The 27,617-nt window shown below is 41.4% G+C and overlaps 1 protein-coding gene across 2 annotated transcripts in view; it reads right to left on the bottom strand.

Annotated features, from left to right (window-relative positions):
• Positions 1-27,617, bottom strand: part of LARP4B (La ribonucleoprotein 4B) — a 91,297-nt gene that overhangs the window by 61,243 nt on the left and 2,437 nt on the right. The window lies entirely within an intron of this gene.

Below are 27,617 nucleotides of genomic sequence, written 5' to 3'. Positions count from 1 at the left end.
GCAAAGCATGCCAAGCAGGCTGCATACAGCTTTTGCTTGGCTCAACAGGTGGACACTGAACTTCATGTAATTTTCCCAAACGGATCATAAAGTAACACTGGCTTAGAAGGGATATCAGTTAATCATGATTTTGTATTACGAGTGTCAGAACCACGGTTCTCAGACATCCAGGTGTGACTTAAGCGTTCCCTCTCTTCACTGTAAGCTATGACTCCTCACAAGATAAAGTTGATTTAACACAGATTTTTCAAGCTCTTCTAAAAACACACAGCATCCAAGTGGCAGATAAATTTAAAAGCTGTTTTTGTCACTAGGTAAACCATGTAGGTTTTTAAGTTTCTATGATGGCACTTTCTATTCTCAATAACCTGCTTATGATAAATTCTCAAAACCCTTTATAATGAAATAATCTGATGATCAAAGGTAAACTAGTCCTACTGTTAAATGTATCAGCAACCACAGAAGCACAGAATCACTGAAACGCTGTACGATAGACTTGGAAATGTAAACTACTAACAGAGGAGAAAGGCCTGAAACAAATCAGTTTCAGAGATCCATGTTTTCCACAATGCAGAATGAATGACAAATATGTAAAACTGTAATCACCTGCAATGTGTTAAATTGTAAAATCCAGAAAATATGATGGTACCTGCACTGACAGTCACAGCAGGGAGGTGCAGATGCTTTTTTACACTATTAACTTGAGTATTAAAATTCTCGAAGGGGGGAAAAAATGTCTGGCTGAAAACAAGATACAAAGAGAAAAAAATCAACTGCAAGAGTCCTTTATTATATATACTACCTATATTTTTTTCAGTCGGTCACAAATTACGCCCCTTGTGACTGAAACAGCACACCACAGATAGGAAGTAGTCCTGCACAACAAACCCAGGATGTGATCTTACTGCAACCTTGCAGCAAACACAAGCACACAGGAAGGCCTAGGGGCTCTGCGAAGCTGGACCAGGAGCCTGGCTTCAATACAAACAAGGACAAGATACACATACAGTCCCAACTGTGGCTTTGTTTATATGGCTTTATCTGTTATGTTTAATAATGATAATAAATAAAATGAGACCCTAGCTTTTAGGGATGCATACTGAAATACTTCCAGGGGAGATAATGTGATGGGGGGCAGAGACATGGGGGCTCACAGGTGCTCTTCCCGGGAGAGGAGAAGGAGGGGTCATGATATGATCCTGTCTACTTCTGTATTTCTGCAACAGTGTATAAGCCAAGGATGAAAAGGCAGCCATGGCAGCAGCTTAGTACAACAGTGGTTCTGCTCTGACCTGGGCAACCCATATGAACAAGCAATCATACACCCTGTCTCTAAATTACCAACCTGACACATGCATTTTTTTAAAAAAACCCAACAATTGCTGAAGTTGCCAAGTGGTGTTATACTGAGTAAACTACAAAGCACTGAAATTATAGACTTTATTATCAAATATCTCAATCTAAAATAAGACTTAAAGAATACTGACAACAACTCCAATAAAACACAAAATAATTTTTTCATTACTTGTTTAAGAAACCAAAACTATTTTAAGACTTACAGCTATATAACCTATTGCTTCTTGGCATAAAGCAGGTCTCAAGGCTGTGAAGAGAAAAAGGCAAAGGGGGAAGAGATCTACTTTCAAAGCAAACTGTTTCTTGGCGTAAGATCTGGTAACAGGACAACCTAAAGGTGTTCAGAGGCAACTTTCACAAAAACTTAATGAGCCAAACAAAAGGGATCATCTTCCTGATTTGATTTAATTTTCTATTTACATGAAAAAACAAAGACATGAAATCAGAGGCCCCTCCCCCCCAACCAAGTGGTCTCTAGGCTAGCAGACTGTTAATTCCATCTGTCAAAGCTCCACCTCAGAAAGTTTTACTAACCTTATCAACTACTTGGGAGCGTATAGTTCTCTTAGTTCTGTTTCTAAACAATTCTTTTCACACATACCTGAAATGTTTGTTTTATAAGTAAAAACTTATTTAGGTCTTCTTGGACACTCAAGACAATCCTTAAAAAAATATAAATCAATCTCAAACCTAACTATTTATCAAGCTGGTGGCATAAATATCCAAAGAAGAGTTATTCTAAGTGACATTAAAAGAGAGTATTCACACACAAAATCCTGAAAACTCACAAGAAAATCTTAAAATGCACTCAGGAGGCTTGTTCTTTGGGGCAAATATTGGTATTATTTTGAAGCTATTTTATGTATTATACACACACATACACAAACTGTAATATAATAAGAAAAATAAGAATTACATTAAGTACTAAGACTTTCAACATAAAAGGAAACACAAACATAAAATCAAACAAGCTAGGTAAAATCCACAGAATCATTTTATATTTACTGTAAATGTAACTTTTAAAATTACAGTTGGCCCTTGAACAAGGGGGTTTTTGAGGCACATGTGGGTCCACTTATATGCAGATTTTTTTCTTTTCAATAAAATGGATATGACCTGTGGTTGGCTGAATACAAAATGCAGAACCAGGGATACCCAGGTACAGAACCCTGGGCAGGGAGGGCTGCGTGTCAAATCACAAGTGGCTCTTCGACTGTTGGGGGTCAGCACCTCTAGCCCCTGTGGTGTTCAAGCTCAGCTGTATAGATTTTCTTCAGCTTTCGCTATTTGTTCTACTAACATCCCCATCCTATGCCAGGTCCTACTCTCAGATCCCACACTGCACTGAGCTGTCACTTCTCTCCAGTCTCCTCCGACCTGTGACAGCTCCTCAGTTAGCCACATTTGTGCGGAATGTTGCTCAGTTTGAGATGAACCTGGGACACTGTATCGCGACAGCAAGGAAGCTCTCTAAGACCCCTGTGGTGCCGTCACAGAAGCAACAGGAAAGGAAGAGAGGGGCTCCTGATGGCCAAAGACAGAGAATGCGAGAGGCACAAAGAATGAATGGAAACAAACGTACAAAAATCCACAGTGGTTACAGGTCACCACTACACCAGTGACCAGTGGAGGCTATTAAGACACCAACACCTTTTTCTGAAGATTGCTCCAGGGAAACAAGCCATCAGCCTGCCCTTGCTGAATGAGTATTTAGCACAACTAAAGACCAGGGCATGCTGTTCACTACACAGGAGTCACAACTAAAAACAGGGTGGATGACAGAATCTGGAAATCAAGTTGCGATCGCTAATGAAATGATCGCTGATATCTGCTAGAAAGGAGGGAAAGAGCTGACGGGGAGCTCAGAGGGACTGAAGCCACTTTTCAACCTGATGACTAACATGCAACAAGTGGGGATTACACTCTTAACAGGATGAAGAGCATCAGGTCAATGAAATATTCTTGCCAAAACAGAACCTGTGTTTAACCAAACTTCCAGACCCCACTCCCAATTTAAAGAAAACCCTGGGAACAGTATGCGTTAAACAACACCAACGAATGTTACAAGCTAACCCCAAAATGTGGGGCATACTACAGACAGATGCCCCATTTCTACAGCAAACCTGAGACGTGGGGGAAAAAAAAGGGGAGATTTTTATTGCTACAAAATGGAAAAGCTTTAACCAAAATAACCTTATGTATGAGAAATGTATCTGGACCCAGATGCAAATAAATTAAATTAAAACGTATTTTTGACAGGAAAAATTGAATGTTGCGTGGGTGATCAAAGGTATTACAGAATGATTAATAATTTTGTTGAGTGCAATGAAGGTGCTTTGGCTTTTATTTTTAAATGTCTCATCTTTAAAAGATATAAACTAAAAGACTACAGATGAAATTACACATCTGGAATTTGGACATAATTAGCTTTGGAATACGCTAATAACTTTTTTGTGAGTGTTAAGGAAAGAGAAGAAACAAAAATACAAGAATGCAGCAAGCTGATGGAAGCTAAACTGAGGTAATGGGTACCATACATGGAGGACTGCTGCAATATCCTCCTTCTTCTAAGGTTAAAGTCCATAATAAAAGCTAACAAGACTCATCTAACTAGGATACAGTATCAACACACACCCAAAACTCCCCATACTTACGTCTATTTAAAATATGTACTAATGAAACAATTCAACAATATGTAAACCATTTTATAGTAATACTCATGGCAGCTTTAGTCAAAAAGGGGAAATAAACACTGAACTATAGAAAAGCAAAAAATAAAGCAATATATTAAAAGTATTAAAAATATTCACCATGATTATATAAAGTAAAAAAAGCAGGATATTAAAAAGCTGTGGACAGTATAATTGCAACTATATTTTTAAAATTCATATAACTGTGAATATTTAAAAATGAAACAAACGAAACTAAAAGGAAGGACCCCAGATGACTAACAATGTATAGTTAAGATTAAAACTCAAGGATCATGTTCCACTTTGCTTCATTTCTGTAGGTTCAACTTTTTTTTAATAACTATTTATATAATCACACATACCTAATAAAACTCATTGGCTGGCTGATTTCATGTTTATCAAACAACTACCTAATCCTTTAGGGTCGAGCAGAGTCTACAGAAAGAGCAGATACTGACCCAGTTGCCCATTAGTATAGGTAATAAAACTGTTGTTCAGTTATCACAACATTTTCTCATGCAATGATATCATCAGTCTTGTTCTCTGAGATAGGGGGTCTCAAAGTGTGGTCTGGACCCCATGAGAGGTCCCAGAAGCCCTTTCTGGGGCCAAGAGGTTGAAAGGATCAATGCTGAATGCCCTTATTCTCTTCTCACAGAAGCACAGTGGATTTCTGGTACAGGACCAAAGTTCAAGGGTACATGAGAAGACTATTAACATACTACTCCCTTTCCCAGCCACATATATGTGTGAAGCCAGATATACCTCTTATATGTCCACCAAAGCAGCACGTCACTAACAGAGCAAACGCAGAAGCAGACGAGATTCCAGCCGGGATTCAATTAAATCACACATTAAAGAGATTCACAAAAATACGTAACAATGCCACTCTCATCATTAAATCACTTTTTGTTTTGGAAAAGAGTGCTATTTTTTCACAGGCAATGTTATTTATATTACATGTAACGAGTTTGTTATTATTCAAGAAAAATACATATTTAAAATTTCTAAGTCTTAATTTTTAACATAGAAAGAACCAAGTCATGTAAACAAAAGCTCTCAGGGACCTTCAATGTTTAAAAGTGTAATGAGGTCTTGAGCCCACAAGGTTTGAGAACCACTGACAAAAGATACAACTAGTTCTAACTGACAAGTGCTTGGTGTTCATGGCTGGGAAGACATGCCACTCTCACGATGGCCAACAGATCAACCCACAATCGATCCACAGAGTCAATACAATCCATAAAAATTCAACCAGCCTTCTTTGCAGAAACTGATGAACTGATCCTAAAATTCCTACGGAAATGCAAGAGACCCACAAAACAAAGCTGGAAGACGGACCCTTCCTGATTTCAGAACTCACTCCAAAATTAGAGGAATCAAAAGTGTGGTGCTGGCCAAAAGACAGATTAATGGAACAGAACTGAAAATCCAGATATAAACCCTTATACTCAGGGTCAATTATTTTCAAAAGGGTACCAAGACCACTCAATGCAGAAAAATACTCTTTTCAACAAATGATGCTTGGACAACTGAATATCCACATGCAGGAGAATGGAGCTGGACCCCTAACTTACTCTCTATACAAAGATTAACTCAAAATGAAGCAAACACCCATATGTAAGAGCTAAAACTGTAAAACTCAGAAGATAATAGAGAAAGGCTTCAAGAAAATGTACTTGTGTCAATGGCTTCTTAGATTGGACACCAAAAGCACAAACAACAAAAGAAGAAAATAAACTGGTCTTCATCAAAACTTTTGTGCTTCCAAGAATACCATCCAGAGTGAGAGAAAATATTTGCAAATTACACATCTGATAAGGGACACATAACTATATATCGAATAAATAATTCCTAAAACTAAGTAAGAGACAAGTTAAAAATGGGCCAAGAATCTGAATCGACATTTCTCCAAAGAAGATATAAAAATAGCCAATAAGCAGGTGAGAATATGCTTAACATCATAAATCACTGCTGCTGCTGCTAAGTCGCTTCAGTCGTGTCCGACTCTGTGCAACCCCATAGATGGCAGCCCACCAGGCTCCCCTATCCCTGGGATTCTTAAGGCAAGAAAACTGGAGTGGGTTGCCATTTCCTTCTCCAATGCATGAAAGTGAAGTCACTCAGTCATGTCCAACTCTTCACGACCCCATGGACTGCAGCCCACCAGGCTCCTCCGTCTATGGGATTTTCCAGGCAAGAGTACTGGAGCGGGGTGCCACTGCCTTCTCCCTTAAGTCACTAGGGAAATGCAAATCAAAACATCACTCACTGGCATGGCTATAATCAAAACAACAAATAGTAAGTGTTGACAAGGGTGTGCAGAAATGAGTTCTTCATACATTGCTGGTGGGAATTTAATAGCACACAGGCACTTGGGTGAACAGCTTCAAAATGCTTAATCCATTATGACTCAGCAACTGCACCTCTAGGTACATACCCAAGGGAACTGGCTTCCTCCTTCCTGGAGGCAATCTTGAGTCCCCTTCTCAACCCGTCCTCATTACCCACAGCCTCTCTGCTCTTTACAGCAACAATCACTCTGAGCTTCTCAAAGGTATCCATGTGTTTCTTCTTCTCATGAACAAGACATAACAGAACAATAAATCCCACCAACGATATGCTACAATTTACCCCAAAGAGATTTGCTCTGTCACTAACTCTAATACATATTTTACTATCCTGTTGTCTAAATACTTTTTCTGTATTTGCAGCTAAGTATGCTCAAGTCTCCTCTGATGCCTGGTAACTGTGTGTGATCAAGAGGAATGAGTCAAGGAACAGAGAATGAGCAGAGAAGACGGCTGAGACAAGATGCTATCACACAGACGTGGGTTCTGAGGGCTCCAGCATGATGACAGGGATCATTCTATTAAAAAAAAAAAAATAGTAAACATTCAACTAGGTAAGTAATCAATTTTACCTAAACATGGAAAATGGATTGTTAAGAACTTCAGAGATTGTCTTCATTAAATAGTGTGTGATCCCCTTTGAGAATCAATTAGAAAAGTCAAAATCTGTTACTTTCCATGTCTACTTTGCAGACCTTTGAAACTGATAAAACTCATTAGAAAAAACAAAAATGGTCCAAAAAGCTAAATCAAATCATTAAAGCACAACCCTAGCGTTTTGGGACTGGAAGAACATGTGTTTGGGCTTCTCAGGTGGCTCAGTGATAAAAGAATCCGCCTGCCAAGCCAGGAGTTCCAGGAGACCCTGGTTTGATCCCTGGTTGGGGAAGATCCCCTGGCAGGAGGGCCTGGCAACCCACTCCAGTATTCTTGCCTGGGAAATCCCATGGACAGAGGGTGCCTGGTGGGCTACAGTCTATGGGGTCACAAAGAGTCAGATACAACTTGATTAAACAAAAACAAGAAAATAAAACACCACAATGGCAATCAGTTACTCATACATTTGCTTTGTGTTGCTGGCTGGGCTATTCTGTTTACCTCACTGCTGTCTGCATCACCCTGCTGCTGTTGCTGCTGCTAAGTCGCTTCAGTCGTGTCCGACTCTGTGCAACCTCATAGACAGCAGCCCACCAGGCTCCCCCATCCCTGGGATTCTCCAGGCAAAAACACTGGGGTGGGTTGCCATTTCCTTCTCCAATGCATGAAAGTGAAAAGTGAAAGTGAAGTCACTCAGTTTCTCGACTCCGTGGACTGCAGCCTACCAGGCTGCTCTGTCCATGGGATTTTCCAGGCAAGAGTACTCTGCATCACATATAGTATCTAAAATGCACATTCCTGTCTCACTCCAGAATAACTTGTGAGTATCTTGGGGCAGATCAGCTATGTACTTTCCACAGCACATTACCAGATTATATACTTAACTGAATCTGTAGACCTGAATGGTGGGGATGTCTACAGAGCAACGGATACGGCTTCCAGGAGGGCTGTTACTCTAACTTCTTGTTTTTTAAGACTCACTGTCTCTATGATGGTCCATTTTGTCCACGGAGTTGTCTTAATGATAAATGAAAGAGAGCAACCCAATCTCACCGTAGTAGCTGTTTAATTACACTTTTAAATTGGCAGTCAGTACAGAAATATGTATGTTTAAACAGATGCTGCCAATAAAGTATGATTTTTTTTAATTTCCTTTTATATATACCTACCTGTGCTTCTATCAAAAAAAGAAAGGAGGAGGAAAGGTAACTCTTATTCATAGTTTAACCTGGTTCTGCTCTTAGGGAAAGCATAAAATCAAACACAACATGCAAAAACTTATGTCTTAGCCAAGTAAGAGTGGGAAAGCATCTATATGAGATGTACACCCTAAAAATTACATTAAAAACTTTTTACACAAAGTGCTTTCAATTGAGAACTAGATAATACTACACAAAAAAATTTTAAAGGTCCCTTCAAGCTTTAAGGATTAAAGTTGGTTTATGAAATCTCACCGGAGAAGGCAATGGCACCCCACTCCAGTACTCTTGCCTGGAAAATCCCATGGATGGAGGAGCATGGAGGGCTGCAGTCCATGGGGTCGCTGAGGGTCGGACACGACTGAGCAACTTCACTTTCACTTTTCACTTTCATGCATTGGAGAAGGAAATGGCAACCCACTCCAGTGTTCTTGCCTGGAGAATCCCAGGGACAGGGGAGCCTGGTGGGCTGCCGTCTGTGGGGTCGCACAGAGTCGGACACGACTGAAGTGACTTAGCATAGCATGAAATCTTACCCCAGAGTAGTCAATTATTTGAAAAGATTATTTTACTAGGTTATAAGGAATTCTAAATAAACTATTTGAAACAACCAAAACAATATGGAGTGGACTTAAAAATTCTTCTCAGGACTCCCCTGGTGGTCCAGTGGCTAAGACTCCACGCTCCCAATGCAGGGGTCCTGGGTTCAATCCCTGGTCAGGGCACTAGATCCCACACGCTGCAACTAAGAGACCAGGCACAGCCGAACGACCCCATGGACTGTAGCCTACCAGGCTCCTCTGTCCATGGGATTTTAGTACTGGAATGGATTGCCATTTCCTTCTCCAGGGGATCTTCCCAAACCAGGGACTGAACACAGGTCTCCCACATTGTAGACAGACACTTTACCATCTGAGCCACCAGGGAAGTCCTGAATAAATAAATAAATATTTTTAAAAATAAGAATTCTTCTCTTACTCTGCTTGTGGTTGTAATGGTGGTTCTGTAAAATTCTGGTAAATGTGAGCGTAAAGGGGAAGGGGAACACATCCTTAGAGTTACAGCCTTCTGCCCCCCAAGTGTAACTTCTTGCTTTTATCATGAGTTGCTTCTTTCCCAAGAGAAGAGTATCTCCTAAAACAGTCACACACTTTTTCACCAGAGGGAGAAGAAAATGGAAAGTGCAAGCTTTGTTAACTGACATCTTTCTGGACAGGACCAGGAAGTCCTGAGGCCAAGCCTACACCCTGTGCAGGACACAAGGCAGCACGTCGACACCACCAGCCTAACGTGGAAGGGGTAAGCGCACCCAGAATGATGTTGTTTCACAGCTGAAAGGTTAACGGTCCTGAGTTCAGCCTGTTGAGAATGAACTCTGACCACCATTTGTCTGCTGCTCAACTTGTTTTCCGGAGAAGTCAATGGCACCCCACTCCAGTACTCTTGCCTGGAAAATCCCAGGGACGGGGAGCCTGGTGGGCTGCCATCTATGGGGTCGCACAGAGTTGGACACAACTGAAGTGACTTAGCAGCAGCAGCAGCAGCAACTTGTTTTCACCAAGAACTACCTCCCAGGTTGAAAGTGAACCCCTCCTCGACCCCAGCCAGGGGCCAGATGTGTAGGGTCTGGCCAGTAGTCTGCCAGGCGGAGAGACCTCCTCATCCTTTCCTGCCTCAGGGCCCTCACTTCGACCCCAAGTCCTTCTCACATCAGTCTGCTCAGCTGCTGCAAAGCCCCTTGTGGGTGAGCATCCGCACCTCTGTCTCAGCCATACACTCACTGTGCTGATGGAAAGCTCGATGTGGCTACACAGAGCAGGAGAAAACCACTACTGCTGACCTTCCATATGTAGAACCACCTTCTATATTTTATGTTTACCTTAGGGGACTGCGTATATGTAGTTTTGGTTTTTTAACTATAAAGCTTTAGTACTTCCAATCTGAATATGTGATCACTGAACATGAGATTATTGAAACTCTCCACAAAAGTCTTCACTTTCTCTCATTTACATTGGAAAACAAAAAAATGCTGATGGCCAAATACAGCATTTGGTACTAGTATACACTTGTACCAAAAGTCAGAATCAATACCACAAGTCTTTCAAGAGACCCAGAAGTCCTCTTTAAAAATAAACTCTAGATTGTACATTTCTTAACTCTTTTTCTAAGGGAAAAAGCCTCAATTCATCTCATCCTTCTAATGAATCATGCATTTCTTCAAGTACTATCACATTCTATTGTGCTTTCTAATTTATAATCGCATAACTGCAGTTTTTCAGTTGAAAAAACATAATACTCTTTCAATACAAGAGGAACATTGGGGGAGGGTAAGCGGAGAAGGCAATGGCACCCCATTCCAGTACTCTTGCCTGGAAAATCCCATGGACAGAGGAGCCTGGTAGGCTGCAGTACATGGGGTCGCTAAGAGTTGGACACGACTGAGCGGCTTCACTTTCACTTCTCACTTTCCTGCATTGGAGAAGGAAATGGCAACCCACTCCAGTGTTCTTGCCTGGAGAATCCCAGGGATGGGGGAGCCTGGTGGGCTGCCGTCTATGAGGTCACACAGAGTTGGACACGACTGAAGCAACTTAGCAGCAGCAGCAGCAAGCAGCTCAGAACTCAGCACTCTGAAGAACTGCACACACTTCAGAGCTCCTCCAACCCTGTGCTGCTCAAACTGGGACTCGCTGACAATCCCGGGGGGGCACCGAAGAACCAGAACTAGAGGCGGCACGACTGTTTCAAGTTCTGGAATCACATATAAATTTAGTAATTAAAAAAAAAAAGACCGTACACTTCAGTGAAAGGGAAATATTCCACAACAACTATAATCTTACACAACTCTTTCTCAAAAACTAGACCTCGAAAGTCAAGGCAAAGAACCCAAAAACATATAAACTGCATCTTAGAAAACTTTAAGAGACTTAATGAAAATGAGTTTTTCTCTGCAGTTTCTACAGTTAAATCATGCACTTGCACTAATGAGCACAACTGCTTTGCACAAACTAAGGGACAAAATGAACTGGCTTCCATAAGCAAACAACCCAGCCGGGAGGAGGAAGAGGACAGAGCTAAGGCAGGGAGCAGCACACCAGCCCCACACTCTGCTACCCACAGGCAGCTGCATTCATAGGAGAGCATCACGTGGAGCCTCCACCTCGTTGAGCCTCCTGCACTCAGCTTCTCCACGTTTCAGTTACCACCACCTGTTAAATTTCAGGGCATCTAAGCAAATATCTGGGGAACATTTTTTGACTTATGGATTCCTCATAAGTCAAAATCAACTGTTTAAAAAATCCATCCTCATATAAAACAAATAAAAACTTACACTCCCCCAGGCTCAAGGAAATACACTACCTCGTCTACCCCACTGCTCTAACCATAAACCTGCAAATAAATTTTTAATCTTTCTCTCATATAAGCTTATCCCTCCTCACCTCCACTGTCACTAAACTGTTTCAATAACTATCATCTCTGAATGGAACCACAACCCCAACCTCCTAGGTCTCCCTCCCCCAGTCGCACCAATCCTTCTGCAGAATGATGCTCCCGAAGGAGTTAATCTCTCACCTTCAGCGTGCACCTGCCACGCCATGCACTGTAATATCTGGAACCAACCAAGCAGGCCAGCTGGACCCTCATCCCCCACCCTTTGCACAAAGCCTGAGTTGCAAACCTTCTACAACACAGCAAGGCAGCCGCCTCTCCATTACAGCAGGCCGGGCAAGTGTCTCCCTTCTTGACTCCTGCTCTCCTGATACAACACCCAGCAGAGCAGAATCCAGGGAAATATGCTTAATCATTTTCATTTTCACCCACTAAACATGTGGGAGGAAACTCCTTGTAGTTAAAACATAAAGTGCAAAAACTAAGATGATTCCAAGCGAAAGCTTCTGTTGCTGCATATTCCAGAAGATGTGTTAATGTGGGAAAACACAACATTCTTAGACAATGGTAAAACTATTGTGAGTTCACTGTAATTGATACTCTCTAGGCTTTGTGAATGGGTGTGTATGTGTTGTTCAGTCACTAAGTCATGTCTAACTCTCTGCAACCCCATGGACTGCAGCAGGCCAGGCTTCCCTGTCCTTCACCATCTCCCATAGTTTGCTCAAATTCATGTCCACTGAGTCAGTGATGCCATCCAATCATCTTATTCTCTGTCACCGCCTTCTCCTCCTGCCCTCAATCTTTCCAAGCATCAGGGTCTTTTCCAATGAGTCAGCTCTCTGCATCAGGTGGCCAAAGTACTGGAGCTTCAGCTTCAGTCCTTCCAACGAATATTCAGGACTGATTTCCTTTAGGATTGACTGGTTTCATCTCCTTGCAGTCCAAGGAACTTTCAAGAGCATTCTCCAGCACAATTCAAAAGCATCAATTCTTAGGCACTCACCCTTCTTTATGGTCCAACTCTCACATCCATACATGACTACCAGAAAAACTATAGCTTTGACTATACAGATCTTTGTGGGCAAAAGTGATGTCTTTGCTTTTTATTTCCTGTCTAGGTTTTCATAGTTTTCCTTCCAAGAAGCAAGTGTCTTTTAATTTTATGGCTGCAGTCACTGTAGTGATTTTAGAGCCCAAGAAAAGAAAATCTGTCACTGCTTCCACTCTTTTCCCCATTTACTTGCTGTGATGAAGTGATGAGAATGGATGCCATCACCTTCAGTTCAGTTCAGTTGCTCAGCTGTGTCCGACTCTTTGTGACCCCATGAACCGCAGCACGCCAGGCCTCCCTGTCCATCACCAACTCCCAGAGTTCACTCAGACTCATGTCCATTGAGTCAGTGATGCCATCCAGCCATCTCATCCTCTGTCGTCCCCTTCTCTTCCTACCCCCAATCCCTTCCAGCATCAGAGTTTTTTCAAATCAGTTAGCTCTACGCATCAGGTGGCCAAAGTACTGGAGTTTCAGCTTCAAAATCAGTCCTTCCAATGAACACCCAGGACTGATCTCCTTTAGGATGGACTGGTTGGATCTCCTTGCTGTCCAAGGGACTCTCTAGAGTCTTCTCTAACACCACAGTTCAAAAGCATCAATTCTTCAGCGCTCAGCTTTCTTTATAGTCCAACTCTCACATACATACATGACTACTGGGAAAACCATAGCTTTGACTAGATGGACCTTTGTTGATAAAGTAATGTCTCTGCTTTTTAATATGCTGTCTAGGTTGGTCATAACTTTCCTTCCAAGGAGTCAGCGTCTTTTAATTTCAAGGCTATAGTCACCATCTGCAGTGATTTTGGAGCCCCCAAAAATAAAGCCATCACCTTAGTTTTTTGTATGTTGAGTTTTAAGCTAGCTTTTTCACTACTCTTACCTTCATCAAGAGGCTCTTTAGTTCCTCTGCACTTTCTGCCATTAGAGTGGTATCATCTGCGTATCTGAAGTTGTTGATATTTCTCCCAGCAATCTTGATACCACCTTGTGATTCATCCAGCCTGGCATTTCACATGATGTTCTCTGCATTTAAGTTAAATGAACAGGGTGACAATATTCAGCCTTGTCTTACTCCTTTCCCAATTTTGAACTAGTTCATTGTTCCATGTCCACTTCTACTTGTTGCTTCTTGACCCACATACAGGCTTCTCAGGAGACAGGTAAGGTGGTCTGGTATTCCCATCTTTTTAAGAATTTTCCAGTTTGCTGTGATCTACACAGTCAAAGGCCTTACTGTAGTCAATGAAGCAAAAGAAGATGTTTTTTCTGGAATTTCCTTGCTTTCTCTATGATCCAACAGATGTTGGCAACTTGATCTCTGGTTCTCTGCCTTTTCTAAACCTGTTTGTACATCTGGAAGTTCTCTAAAGCCTAGCTTGAAGGATTCTGAGCATAACCATACTAGCATGTGAAATGAGTATAACTGTATGGTAGTCTGAATATTCTTTGCCATTCTCCTCCTTTGGGACTGGAATGAAAATTGACCTTTTCTAGTCCTGTGGCCATGGCTGAGTTTTCCAAATTTGCTGACATATTGAGTGCAACACTTTAACAGCATCATCTTTTAGGATTTTAAATAGCTCAGCTGGAATTCCATCACCTCCACTAGCTTTGTTCATAGTAATGCTTCTTAAGGCCCACTTGACTTCACATTCTAGGGTGTCTGGTTCTAGGTGAGTGACCACACCAGTGTGGTTATCCAGGTCATTGAGACCTTTCTTTGTATAGTTTTTCCCTATATTCTTGCCACCTGTTCTTAATCTCTTCTGCCTCTCTTAGGTCCTTACAGTTTCTGTCGTTTATTGTGCCCATCCTTGCATGAAATTGGTATCTCCAATTTTCTTGAAGAGATTTCTCGTCTTTCTCATTCTGTTGTTACATTTCTGTGTGTATATTTGTGTGTTTGTGTATGCATACATGTAAGTATGCACTTGGGGTCTGAACATAGAGAAGAGTTAAATGCAAAGTGATAGTGATAGTAAAAAAGTCCATTTAATTCTCAAAGTAACAACTCACAGAAGAAGTTCCTAGGTGGCAAACACACAAGATCTACTATTAGTATTAAGAGCAGAAGTAAAAGATCCTTTTGAAAATACACTGAAAGTCATGAGTCCTTGCACTGGAAGAAGCGGATGGAGACCAGAAACATTAAACACCGACCCAGGAGCCTGAGGATTCTCCTCATGCAAGTCCACCCTCGCCACCCAGCAGAGCACAGGAGGAGGACATAACAGAGGGGACTCCACTCCGCAGGGGTGATTTTACCTCCCATGAGCGTCTTTAGGGCACATCAGCACAGGGTACGAGCTCAAACGAGTGGCAGTGAGTCAGGCACTGGCCCCAGGGAGCCATGAAACACAGAAGTCTCCCACTTTGCCAAAGTTCACTTGTACAAAGGGCCTATATTAGTCCTGTTTTTGCTAACCAAGAGATCTGAAGAGAATTTCTGCCTTTGTGAAAATCAAAACCAGCTTTCTGAGTCTGTTTTGCAGCAAAGCTATAGAAGCAGTGCTCACTTGAGCAGTGAGCAACCCCTCCAAGCTCCTTCCCCAAGACATGAGACTCAGCATCCGGCCAACACCCGGCTGTGAGCAGTGTGTCCACCTATTCTGTGCTTCTCTGAACAAGATGCATCCTAAGGTAACTGCTTCTTTATTTTGGCTTATGGAAGGTTCCACTTCCAGACAGGACAGCGGGAGAACCTGTGCAACACTGTACTCAGAAAGTAGCACAGAGTCCAAGCACACTCTAACCACCAGCCTGAGAGATGAGGTGTGACAACTGAACACACTCTCATGTTCACCAAAAGGACAGCAAATCGGTTAATATTAAAATACATCAAATACCCCCTAACAGGCAGCTCTCCTTGAAAAAGTGATACCATGTTTGAAACAAAAAAAAATTTACATTCCACAGTTACGAACTTAAAAAGATATACTACTACTTATTCCAACAGAATCACAAGTCCTAGCCCACTTAGGATAATACTCTAACAGATGACAAAATAAGTAACATCACAATAAAAGTTCCAAGCAACTAGGAGAACCAGAATCACCGCCAATAATTCTGAATTACTGCTCAGCAAGGTAAATAACCTTCTCTCAGTCTTGTGGGCTCCCACGATCTCAACAATCATCACTATAAAACTAACATTAAAACTTTCTAGTTAAAGCCAGCATTTCTGATGCTTAGCTACGCTGTGTTTACAGCTCTCAAATCTACCAGGTTACTAGACCTGAGACACCTTTATGCAAGACACCCATGCTTTGAGCACTATTTGCAGTGGATATGGAAGAAGTCAGGCAAACCCCATTTTCTGCTCTTCTGCCATTGTGTGGTATAAGGCACCTGTCTCCAGGCCTCAGTTTCCCAAGCGGCAAGACAGGTGCTCCAAAGAACAAATGGGGGGAAGAGCCAGGGCTCTGGGTCCAAGTCACAGCTTGGTCCTCTGTGGAGGAAGGCCCAGCTCAGGCCTCCAGTCCAGAACAGTGCAGGCTTCGAAGGCACAGATTTTAGCAAAGATGGCTGTGGAGGAGCCAGTATGAAGGCCTGAGCAGTGCTCAGAGCTCAGGGCAGATCCCTGTTTGCACAGAAACAGACACGCGGTGGGTGTGAACAGATGGGCACCGCTTCCAAAGCCTGAAGGCCAAGGCCTGCACCAGACACAGATGTTAAGGACTGAACGCTTCAGGAAGGAGACCATGGAATTTAAATGAATTTCACTTAGGCTAGTTCTCAAAAACAAATCTGAATATATAATACAAACTAGAAGACCTGTTAGTGCCTTGCTAACAGGAAGGATTTTAAATGGATTAAAGCTAACAGATTAAACTATCTAAAATGACAAAGAAAACCCTTAATTTTCCTGGAATATATACATTAATTCAATGTTTTAAAAAGCACAGTTCAATGGCTGCTTTACAAATATGCTTTAAAAACGAAACAATAAAATACTGACTGTGGCTTCCTTGGTGGTCCAGTGGCTAAGACTCTGAGCTCCCAATGCAGGGAGTCCAGGTTCAATCCCTGGTCAGGGAACTAGATCTCACAACTAAGAGTTCACATGCCACAAATGAAAGATCCCACGTGCCACAATTAACACTTGGCACAGCCAAACAAATGCATATTTTTTTTTAAAACGTTGACCCAAAATTCTATCGTGTACATAAAATTAACACTTTTACCAATTCCATTTTTCTTTTAAAATTCCTCTGTTCGGGTATAAACTGAAAAGTATCCCACTGAGTTCTATACTAGGGCCAAGGAGAACATAGCGAGTCACAGTCCTCACTCTACCACCAGCCAATCATCTGTTCAGTTCAGTTCAGTCGCTCAGTCGTGTCCGACTCTTTGAGACCCCAAGAACTGCACCACACCAGGCCTCCCTGTCCATCACCAACTCCCGGAGGTCACTCAGACTCACGTCCATCACTTTGGTGATGCCATCCAACCATCTCATCCTGTCGTGCCCTTCTCCTCCTGCCCCCAATCCCTCCCAGCATCAGAGTCTTTTCCAATGAGTCAGCTCTTCGCATGAGGTGGCCAAAGTACTGGAGTTTCAGCTTTAGCATCATTCCTTTCAAAGAACACCCAGGATTGATCTCCTTCAGAATGGACTGGTTGGATCTCCTTGCAGTCCAAGGGACTCTCAAGAGTCTTCTCCAACACCACAGTTCAAAAGCATCAATTCTTCAGCACTCACCTCTCTTCACAGTCCAACTCTCACATCCATACATGACCACTGGAAAAACCATAGCCTTGACTAGACGGACCTTTGTTGGGAAAGTAATGTCTCTGCTTTTGAATATGCTATCTAGGTTGGTCATAACTTTCCTTCCAAGGAGTAAGCGTCTTTTAATTTCATGGCTGCAGTCACCATCTGCAGTGATTTTGGAGCCCAAAAAAATAAAGTCTGACACTGTTTCCACTGTTTCCCCATCTGTTTCCCATGAAGTGATGGGACCAGATGCCATGATCTTTGTTTTCTGAATGTTGAATTTTAAGCCAACTTTTTCACTCTCCTCTTTCACTTTCATCTAGAGGCTTTTTAGTTCCTCTTCACTTTCTGCCATAAGGGTGATGGCATCTGCATATCTGAGGTTATTGATATTTCTCCCGGCAATCTTGATTCCAGCTTGTGCTTCTTCCAGCCCAGTGTTTCTCATGATGTACTCTGCACAGAAGTTAAATAATCAAGGTGACAGTATACAGCCTTGACGTACTCTTTTTCCTATTTGGAACCAGTCTGTTGTTCCATGTCCAGTTCTAACTGTTGCTTCCTGACCTGCATATAGGTTTCTCAAGAGGCAGATCAGGTTTTCTGGTACTCACATCTTTTCAGAATTTTCCAGTTTATTGTGATCTGCACTTCCAATTAATTTTACTTCTGTGGGCTTCCGTCTCTGAATCTTTAGAGCTCTAACATCCTAAGAAAATAACCACAATACTACACTTTTGGAAGTTGTTTTCAGAAGCTATTATCAAATCTCAGTTAATAAAATAATCTAGACCAAAATGCAAAATCTCAGAAAATGACTTACTTCAAAGTGTTATTTCATCCACATCAAACATTACATAAATAGTTTAAAAGGATTAAAGCTCCCCCTCAGTCTTGTAATTACAGGCAGGTAACAATGGCAATGGCACCCCACTCCAGTACTCTGGCCTGGAAAATCCCATGGATGAAGAAGCCTGGTTGGCTGCAGTCCATGGGGTCGCTAAGAGTCAGACACGACTGAGCGATTTCACTTTCACTTTTCACTTTCATGCATTGGAGAAGGAAATGGCAACCCACTCCAGTGTTCTTGCCTGGAGAATCCCAGGGACAGGGGAGCCTGATGGGCTGCCATCTATGGGGTGGCACAGAGTCAGACACGACTGAAGCGACTTAGCAGCAGCAGCAGCAACAATGGCAGCAACAGTTAGAACTGGACATGGAACAACAGACTGGTTCCAAATAGGAAAAGGAGTACATCAAGGCTGTATATTGTCACCCTGCTTATTTAACTTATATGCAGAGTACCTCATGAGAAACGCTGGACTGGAAGAAACACAAGCTGGAATCAAGATTGCCAGAAGAAATATCAATAACCTCAGATATGCAGATGACACCGCCCTTATGGCAGAAAGTGAAGAGGAACTAAAAAGCCTCTAGATGAAAGTGAAAGAGGAGAGTGAAAAAGTTGGCTTAAAATTCAACATTCAGAAAACAAAGATCATGGCATCTGGTCCCATCACTTCACGGGAAACAGATGGGGAAACAGTGGAAACAGTGTCAGACTTTATTTTTTTGGGCTCCAAAATCACTGCAGATGGTGACTGCAGCCATGAAATTAAAAGACACTTACTCCTTGGAAGGAAAGTTATAACCAACCTAGATAGCGTATTCAAAAGCAGAGACATTACTTTGCCAAGTAAGGTTCGTCTAGTCAAGGCTGTGGTTTTTCCTGTGGTCATGTATGGATGTGAGAGTTGGACTGTGAAGAAGGCTGAGCGCTGAAGAATTGATGCTTTTGAACTGTGGTGCTGGAGAAGACTCTTGAGAGTCCCTTGGACTGCAAGGAGATCCAACCAGTCCATTCTGAAGGAGATCAGCCCTGGGTGTTCTTTGGAAGGAATGATGCTAAAGCTGCAACTCCAGTACTTTGGCCACCTCATGCAAAGAGTTGACTCATTGGAAAAGACTCTGATGCTGGGAGGGATTGGGGGCAGGAGGAGAAGGGCACGACAGAGGATGAGATGGCTGGATGGCATCACTGACTCAATGGACCTGAGTCTGGGTGAACTCCGGGAGTTGGTGATGGACAGGGAGGCCTGGCATGCTGTGATTCATGGGGTCACAAACCGGACATGACTGAGTGACTGAACTGAACTGAACAATGGCATAAATAAAAAACAAACTACTCCATGTAACTGAATTAAGGCTGCTTTATGTGTATTGGTAATTATTATTAAACACTTGGTACAGACAGACACTTACTCCTTGGAAGGAAAGCTATGACAAACCTAGACAGCATATTAAAAACCAGAGACATCACTTTGCCCACAAAGGTTCATAGAGTCAAAGATACGGTTTTTCCAGTAGTCATGTACAGATATGAGAATTAGACCATGAAGAAGGCTGAGCGCCAAAGAACTGATATTTTCAAACTGTGGTGCTGAAGAAGAAAGACTCTTAAGGGTCCCTGGGACTGCAAGGAAATCAAACCAATCAATCCTACAGGGAAATCAACCCTGAATATTCATTGGAAGGACTAATGCTGAAGCTCCAATACTGTGACCACCTGATTTGAAGAGCCTGGAAAAAATCCTGATGCTGGGAAAGATTGAAGGCAAGAAAAGGGGGGCGGCAGAGGACAAGACGCATCACCGACTCAATGGACATCAACTTAAACAAACTCTGGGGGGCAGTGGAGGACAGGGAAGCCTGGCATGCTGCAGTCCATGGGGTCACAAAGAGCCAGACACGACTTAGCGACTGAACAGCAACACTTATTCTTCACAAATTATCAATAAGCTTAACCACACTCCACCCCAAACTGTAAACTGACTAGCTAGCTCAGGACTCTCTCCTGATCCATAGTTTGTGTTCCATGTTTTTGGTCACCCAGGGTCAACTGCGGTCCAGAAAGATCAAATGGAAAATCCCAGGAAAACAATGCATACGTTTTCAATGGTGCACGTCTGCAGAGCAGGACCTGATCTTGCACTGACCCGCCCGGACGTGACTCACACCTGCGTGCAGCGTACCCCGCCTGTTAGTCACTCTTTTGCCAGCTGGTCATCACATCAACTATCACAGTGTGACAGCGCTAGAGTTCAAGGGACTCTTATTTAATAACTACCCCAAAGGGCAATGGCTGCATGGCATCATCGACTCAATAGACATGAGTTTGAACAGCTTGTGAGAAATGATGGACAGGGAAGCCTGGCATGCAATCCATGGGGTCACAAAGAGTCAGATACAACTAAGCAACTGAACAACAACCAAAGCGCAAGAGTCATGATGCTGGCAAGTGAGATATGCCAAACAGAAGCTGTAAAGTGCTTTCTGTAAGTGAAAAGGTAAAAGTTTCTGACTTAGTAAAGGAAAAAAAATTGTATGCTGAGGTTAATATCTACAGTATGAATACTGTGAAACTGTGAAAGAAAAAGAAATTTGTGCTAGTTTTCCTGTTGCACCTCAAAGTGCAAAAGTTATAGCCACTGTGCTTGAAAAATGACTAGCAAAGATGGAAAAGGTATTAAATTTGTATAAAGCATTTTGAGATCACACTCACATAATTTTTATTTTGGTATATGGTTATAATTGTCATATTTTTATTAATTGTTGTTAATCTCTTACTGTGCCTCATCTGTAAATTAAACTTTACCCTAGGTATGTACTTATAGGAAAAAATAGTATATATATGGGTTACAGCATTACTCACAGCTTTAGGTATCCACCAGGAGTCTCTGAAAGTGTTCCCCATAGACAAGGGGGCATCACTATAATGTGATTTGTGGCCATACAGGACACGACTGAGCAACTTCACTTTCACTTTTCACTTTCACGCATTGGAGAAGGAAACGACAACCCACTCCAGTGTTCTTGCCTAGAGAATCCCAGGGACGGCGGAGCTTGGTGGGCTGCTGTCTATGGAGTCACACAGAGTCGGACATGACTGAAGCGACTTAGCAGCAGCAGCAACAGCAGTGACTTTGGGAAAACACCTGACCTATAGCGTTTTCATCTTGACCTATAATCTTGTGATTTCATGAAACACTTTAGGTTAAAAGATTAAAAACTTCCACAATAAAAACAATACTCTTGACATTCTAAACATCAAAGGAACAGTATGCTAAGAGTGTCCATGACAGAAAAAACCAAATGTTATGGTCATTCAGGGTAAGGAAGTTCAAAAGGGAGGGGATATCTGTATACATATGGCTGACTCATTCGACTATACAGTAGAAACTAGCACAACATTGTACAGTTGGACATTGGACAACTATACAACACTGCATAGTCCATTGTCCATGGACTGTACAACACTGCAGAGTCCATGGGATTCTCCAGGCCAGAACACTGGAGTGGGTACCCTTTCCCTTCTCCAGGGGATCTTCCCAATCAGGGATCAAACCCAGGTCTCTCGCATTGTAGGCAGATTCTTTACCAGCTGAGCCACAAAGGAAGCCCTGTAAAGCAACCATACTCCATTAAAAATTAATCTAAAAAAATAAAAATAAAAGTTAAGTCATTTAGTATCCCAAAGCAGTCTTTTGCAGGGAAACATTTCACTCTTAACTGGAAGTTTCTCCAAGTCACAGGCTTTCAAATTCTGTGTGCCTGAATGCTTCTGTAGTTTTATTTGACGATCCTATTTCTACTTCTGGTCCTTTCATGATTAGGTTAACTCTCCTGCACTGAGCCCTGAAAGATAATGATTCCAGCAGAATGTAGGAAAACTCATCAACGTATACAAAGAAATGGGAAGAGCTATGAAAAACTAAGGGCCACAGGCACAGGGAGCAAGTACTAGGAGCTGCTTCACTCACTGCATCTTTCCGTCTTCACTGACTGCCCTTCCCCTCCCTAGATATTTAAGGTGTGAAGAAGCAAATACTGCTGATTCATAGTTACTCATTTGTGCAACGGTCGGTACTCCAAGTGACCTACGAAGGGAAACTGGAAATAGCATTCTAGTCTGACAGGAAGTATCGCTGGAGATACAGATATGAACTCAAATGAAATAAGGACCTTACAAGAGTACCAGGGAAAGTTTACCCCAAAGGTTTTCCACACTGAGCTTCTGCACTAAATGACAATCAGCTGCTTAAATCTTTTCCCCTTCTAAAAAGTACAAGACAAAATGCTTTTGCCTTGTCCAGATGTTTAAAAGGCAACTCTCTTCACAAGGACTTCAAGTCTGCTTTTAAAGGTTGCTGGCATTCCCTGACCATGGGAGCTGTGAGAAGCTAGCCTGCAATGGATTACAGTACATGCTACCTGCACTGTTTATAACATACACACACACAAACACACACGTACACAAAAGTGACCCTTAACAACACAGGCTTGAACTATTCAGATCCACTTTTACATGGATTTTTTTTTCAATAAATGTACACTACAGTACTGCATGACCCAAAGTTGGCTGAGTCCACAGGAGTGGAACCACAGATACAGAGAACCAACCAGAAAGTTCTACTCCAATTTTCAAATGCACAGAGGACTGGTGCCCCAACCCCTGTGTTGTCCAAGGATCAACTGTACACTGCAAGACATTATACAGATGGTAAAAATCTCAACAACAAAATACAGAGACATATGTAATCAACAAATAAAAATGTTCAGAAAGTATAAAGTACTTAGAGAAGAGGTTTTAAAGGACTTGATCATTTAAAAAATATTTGAAAAGGGAATGTTTAATATACTAAGCAAGAAATAACCACTACTGAAGCAATTTGTAAATCTATATCCAATTGGTCACTATGCTTTTAATCACTGCATTTTCGAGCCTGACAATAATACAAAGCTTTTTGAAATCTGAAAACAAAATGTCCTCGTTTTTCAGAGATGTTTCTAAAAAAGGAATCTGTTAATTAGTCTGCCTTAATAAAAGCTGAAATAACAAATATATTTTAAACAAGAAACACTAGCAGACTTAAGGCATATTTTTAAAGTATCTTTTACACACATGCGATTATCTGCAATACAAGTGAAAGGGATTCTAAGCAACGTATCCTTCATTACAAGTGAAAGGGATTCTAAGCATCGTATCCTTCATTTAGACCAGGGCTTCGACTGTTCCACTGTGATAAACACAAGTGAAAGCAAGAGGGCTTGCCACCCTGGGGTCGAGCAATACCAGTCTATGTGCAGCCATCCCTCCCTGTGGACATAACTCACAGTAAAGCAGAAGGACCACTTAAAAGAGGCAATCCTAGTCACACAAATCTCTAGTTTAAAGCCTCCTGACTGCGCCCCACTGTTCTTAGGAGAGAGAGCACAGTTCTCACCCTCGCCAGGAGCTCCAGACACCCAGGACCCCCTGCTGCCTCACTCACCTCCCTGGGGGGCAGCCTCTCCAAAGGAGTTCTGAGCTCAGCCTCTGCACCCTTATGCTCTGCTCGGAAGGCCCCTCCCCCGCTTCATCATGCAAGGCTACATGATGACCTCCTGGCACAACATGACTGACTGTCTCCCTGCCTCACAGTGAGGACTGCTTATCCCTTTTTGTTCACCAGTACAACCGTGGTATTTACTCATCAATTATTTAGTGGACACCATGTTCTAAGGTCTGGGTTCACAGCAATGAACAGAAGAGACAAACCTTCGACTGCAGAGTTTACATTCAAGTACAAGAAGACAGAAGGTACATGGGATACAGAAATTACAAGGCATCTTATAACGAGGTACTAAGTGATACAAACAAAAATAAAGCAGGAAAGAGGGATGAGGGGTGTCTACCACCCTCCATGCAAGTGACATGACTGTCCTGATGGGGCTGCTCGAGGAAATGTGCGGTGCAGAGTCCTCAACAAGATTCACGTACAAAAGCTTCAAGAGTCCAAATGCAGGTCTATTTTACTTCAAGTAAAACAACTCACAGTATTACTTCCTTCTAGACCACAAGCCTTAGAGAAAAGCTCCGGTAGCATTCATCTTTGTACTGCTAATGTCTGGTTGATCAAAGAAGGAATGAATGAAGCGTTTCCTCTCAGCAGTCCTGCTTTGCATCAGGTCCTGGAGCAATGATTCTCAATAGAGAATAAAAAATGGAAAAATCCACTCAGGTTTAAAAATACATTTTCATTATCGTAACTGCTTTGTTTTTGGCTGATATAATTTAATTTAAAGCAAAATACAGAAAGAAATTTGTTCTCAAAAGGTGCACATTTTTAAAGACTGAGAAAGAATATTCTCAAGAGATCACCTAGTTAAATCATTCCACCTACAATACTGTATGCGTTGCATATAGCTATCAAGTCTGTTAACATTTTGTTAAGTATGATGTTTTATGCATTTTCTATTGAATTCTTTTCGAGTAAAGATTTTCCTGTTTGTTCATGAAAGCATGCAAAAAATTCTAAAACTGAAGTAGGAAGTGTTTTATCCCTCCAGAAAAACAAAGTTTACAACATCTGTAGTGTATGTGGTCCTGGGCTGGGCAGAGGTTAGGGACACAAAAGGATCTCGCCCACAAGGAGCTTATGTTAATTAATGAGTGCAATGCCTTGCAGTGCTACGGAAACACAAAAGAAAGTGCTCAGCACAACCTTAAAAATTAAGGCAAGGATTCCTGAAATACTTTTATAAAGATGGGTTAAGGAGTGAAGTTAAAAAAAAAAAGGCCTTCAATGTCAGGCAAAGAAACTACAGACAGCAAAGACAACACCAAGATTTGGGGGGAAAGGCTGTGGTCAGCTAAGGCCAACAAAGGGTGGTCCAGCTGGCAAGGAGAAAGCAGACGTGGCAAGGCCCCGGGTACATCTTAGTTAGGTGGGGGACAGTCACTGAGGAGTTTTCAAAAAGGCCTTTAAAGCTTCAGGATATGCCTTTAAAGCAATCTCTGGCTACAGCGTGACAAAAATGGTGTGTGCAAATAAAAACGAGCATTTTATTTTTATCCCACGAATAAATACCACCCTAATTTACCAGTTTTTGAGCCAAAACTTTTGCATGTCATATTTCATAAAGAACATTTTCAGTGAAGACTTGACTGAATTTAAGTTAAGTAGGAAGTGCTCTCCATGTTACAGAATGCACTCTGTGGCCCAGGTCTCGCTACAGCAGGGAAGCAGGGCTGACACTGAAGAGGGAACCAGACCATGACACAAGGCATAACAGGCACCACTCACCTGCAACCCTTCCTGAGTACAAAGGTGTCACGACAGCTTTAGAAAATATGGCCAAAGAGTTTACAAAGGCAATGAAGTGACAAAAGGTACAGGGCTCTGTGGGTGAGGAGAGTGAGAAGGAAGGAGAAACAAGCTGAGTCAATCATTTTGCCTGATCATAAGAAAGACATTTACACATGGGAAAAATAAAAGTGTTAGAACATGAAGAAAAATTCATTTCCATGTTGGAATTATTCTCCCCCTTTTAGTAAGAGACCCTAATGGTTGTCTACCTTACAATTCCACATTCTAATAAAAAAAAATTCATTTTGTAATCAAGATAACTTTAGGAGTAGAGTAGCTTCAAACATAGCACAAGTGCAACAATTAGGAGCAAAAAGTTCAAACTGAACTAAATTAAAATCTGGTCGGGTGAGTGTAACCCTCTCAGAAGGCTGTGCCTCCTTTACTGTGCTCTAAAATTAGCTCTTACAGAAAAAGGAGAACTCTTTACAGGAATAAAGTTTTACAAAAACAGCATTTAAGTGACCCAACCCTGCAGCAGTGTCTATTTAACAATGTACTTTTAATAAATACAAATTTACTGCTTATTTTCTTCTCTTCATTAGAAAAGTTGAATCAATGGTCTCATAGGAGGAATCACAATATATGTAATTTTCTTGCATTTACCAATCTGAAAAAAAATCCTTAAATATGAGAGAACTCTACAACAGAGTACAAGCATGAAACCCAATTTGAAACTTGTGCCTTACCCATTAGGATGAAAGCAAATGAGATCTAAATATATATATAGTTTTGCAACCTCAAGGAACCATCATAAAGATAACACGTTACTTAAATTAGAAGACCTAGATTATAATCCTAGTTTTCACTATAGGAAGTATTAACTCCAGCAGGACACTCTGAAATAATGGTGAAAAGAGTTTGTCGGCCACTTCTTGGTGGGTAACATCAACTGCAGCTCTATCACTGTAAAAACCTGTAAGATTGTTGAAATCTGTGTAGAGTAGTGGGGCTACTTTAAGGCATTATCGTTATTACCATTAAAAACATGATGTTCCCATCTTGCACTTCAGTATGTACTGTAGAATTACTTTATGATATATGAAGGCTGCTTCATTAAAAAAAGAGTGTAAACACTTCTTTCCACAGATTTTAAACATGCATTTATGAAAATTTGTGCTTATCTGTGAAAACCGTATTAGTATGAATAAATTATCCAAATCTCAATTTTTTAGAAGTACAATCCCTAGGAACATTAAATAAAATCAAAATTTTCCCTAAAGGTGCTGCCATTTAATTGCAGCTATTCTTCAACAACACACATAAATATGAATGCCAAGAAATTTCTGTACTCAAATTATCCATTCTCCCTATTACTCAAATATAGTAAAACTCCTTTCTCCAAATAAACATCCTGTCCTCGGAACTTATTTTCTCTGCCCAAATGCATGTGATAAACTAAAAAACAAAAAATTCTGTTAATAAATTAAAATTGACAGCCACAAAAAGAATATTGACAATAGTAATAAGGTAAACACCATTTCCAAATTCTAAGTAAGAACTTAACAATACAACAAAATATTAAAAACAACCAACATCAACATGTTACAAATAGCCCTATGAAGCTGTTATTATTACTATCCCTCTTTCAGATAAGAAAGAGAAGCACCCAGAGAGTAATTTCTAATCAATAAGAAACCATGTCTACCTCTCTTCGTTCACACGCCCATTTTTTCTCCTTAAAAAGTAAATTCATATCAACTTTTCAAAATACAGGATGAAATTAATTTCTAAATGTAAGTTTCGAAGCTAAGTACACAAATCAAATGTATGGTTGATAAATAGACGCTAATCTGATGCCTTTGAGAAAGTATTTCACCGTAGCAACTCGAGCAAAGTTCTATCAAGCGGTTTCATATAGCCTGATTACAAAATTGCCTTGCAGAATATTAAATACAGAGAAAAATTGACAAGCCACAACCATTTCAATTTCTGTAAAGTACCTCGACGGTAAATTAGAAGGAGCCAGGTAGGTGGGAAAGTATGCAAATTGCACACTGCGCATACTGACCTCCACAGAAATGAACATCACTCTTTCCCACTGTGGTCTTTGCAAACTACAACTCAGAAC

This window comes from Bos taurus, chromosome 13, assembly GCF_002263795.3.
Source record: "Bos taurus isolate L1 Dominette 01449 registration number 42190680 breed Hereford chromosome 13, ARS-UCD2.0, whole genome shotgun sequence".
NCBI lineage: Eukaryota > Metazoa > Chordata > Mammalia > Artiodactyla > Bovidae > Bos > Bos taurus.
Note: the sequence above shows the minus strand (reverse complement) of the source record. Positions and strands in the feature narration are given on the sequence as shown.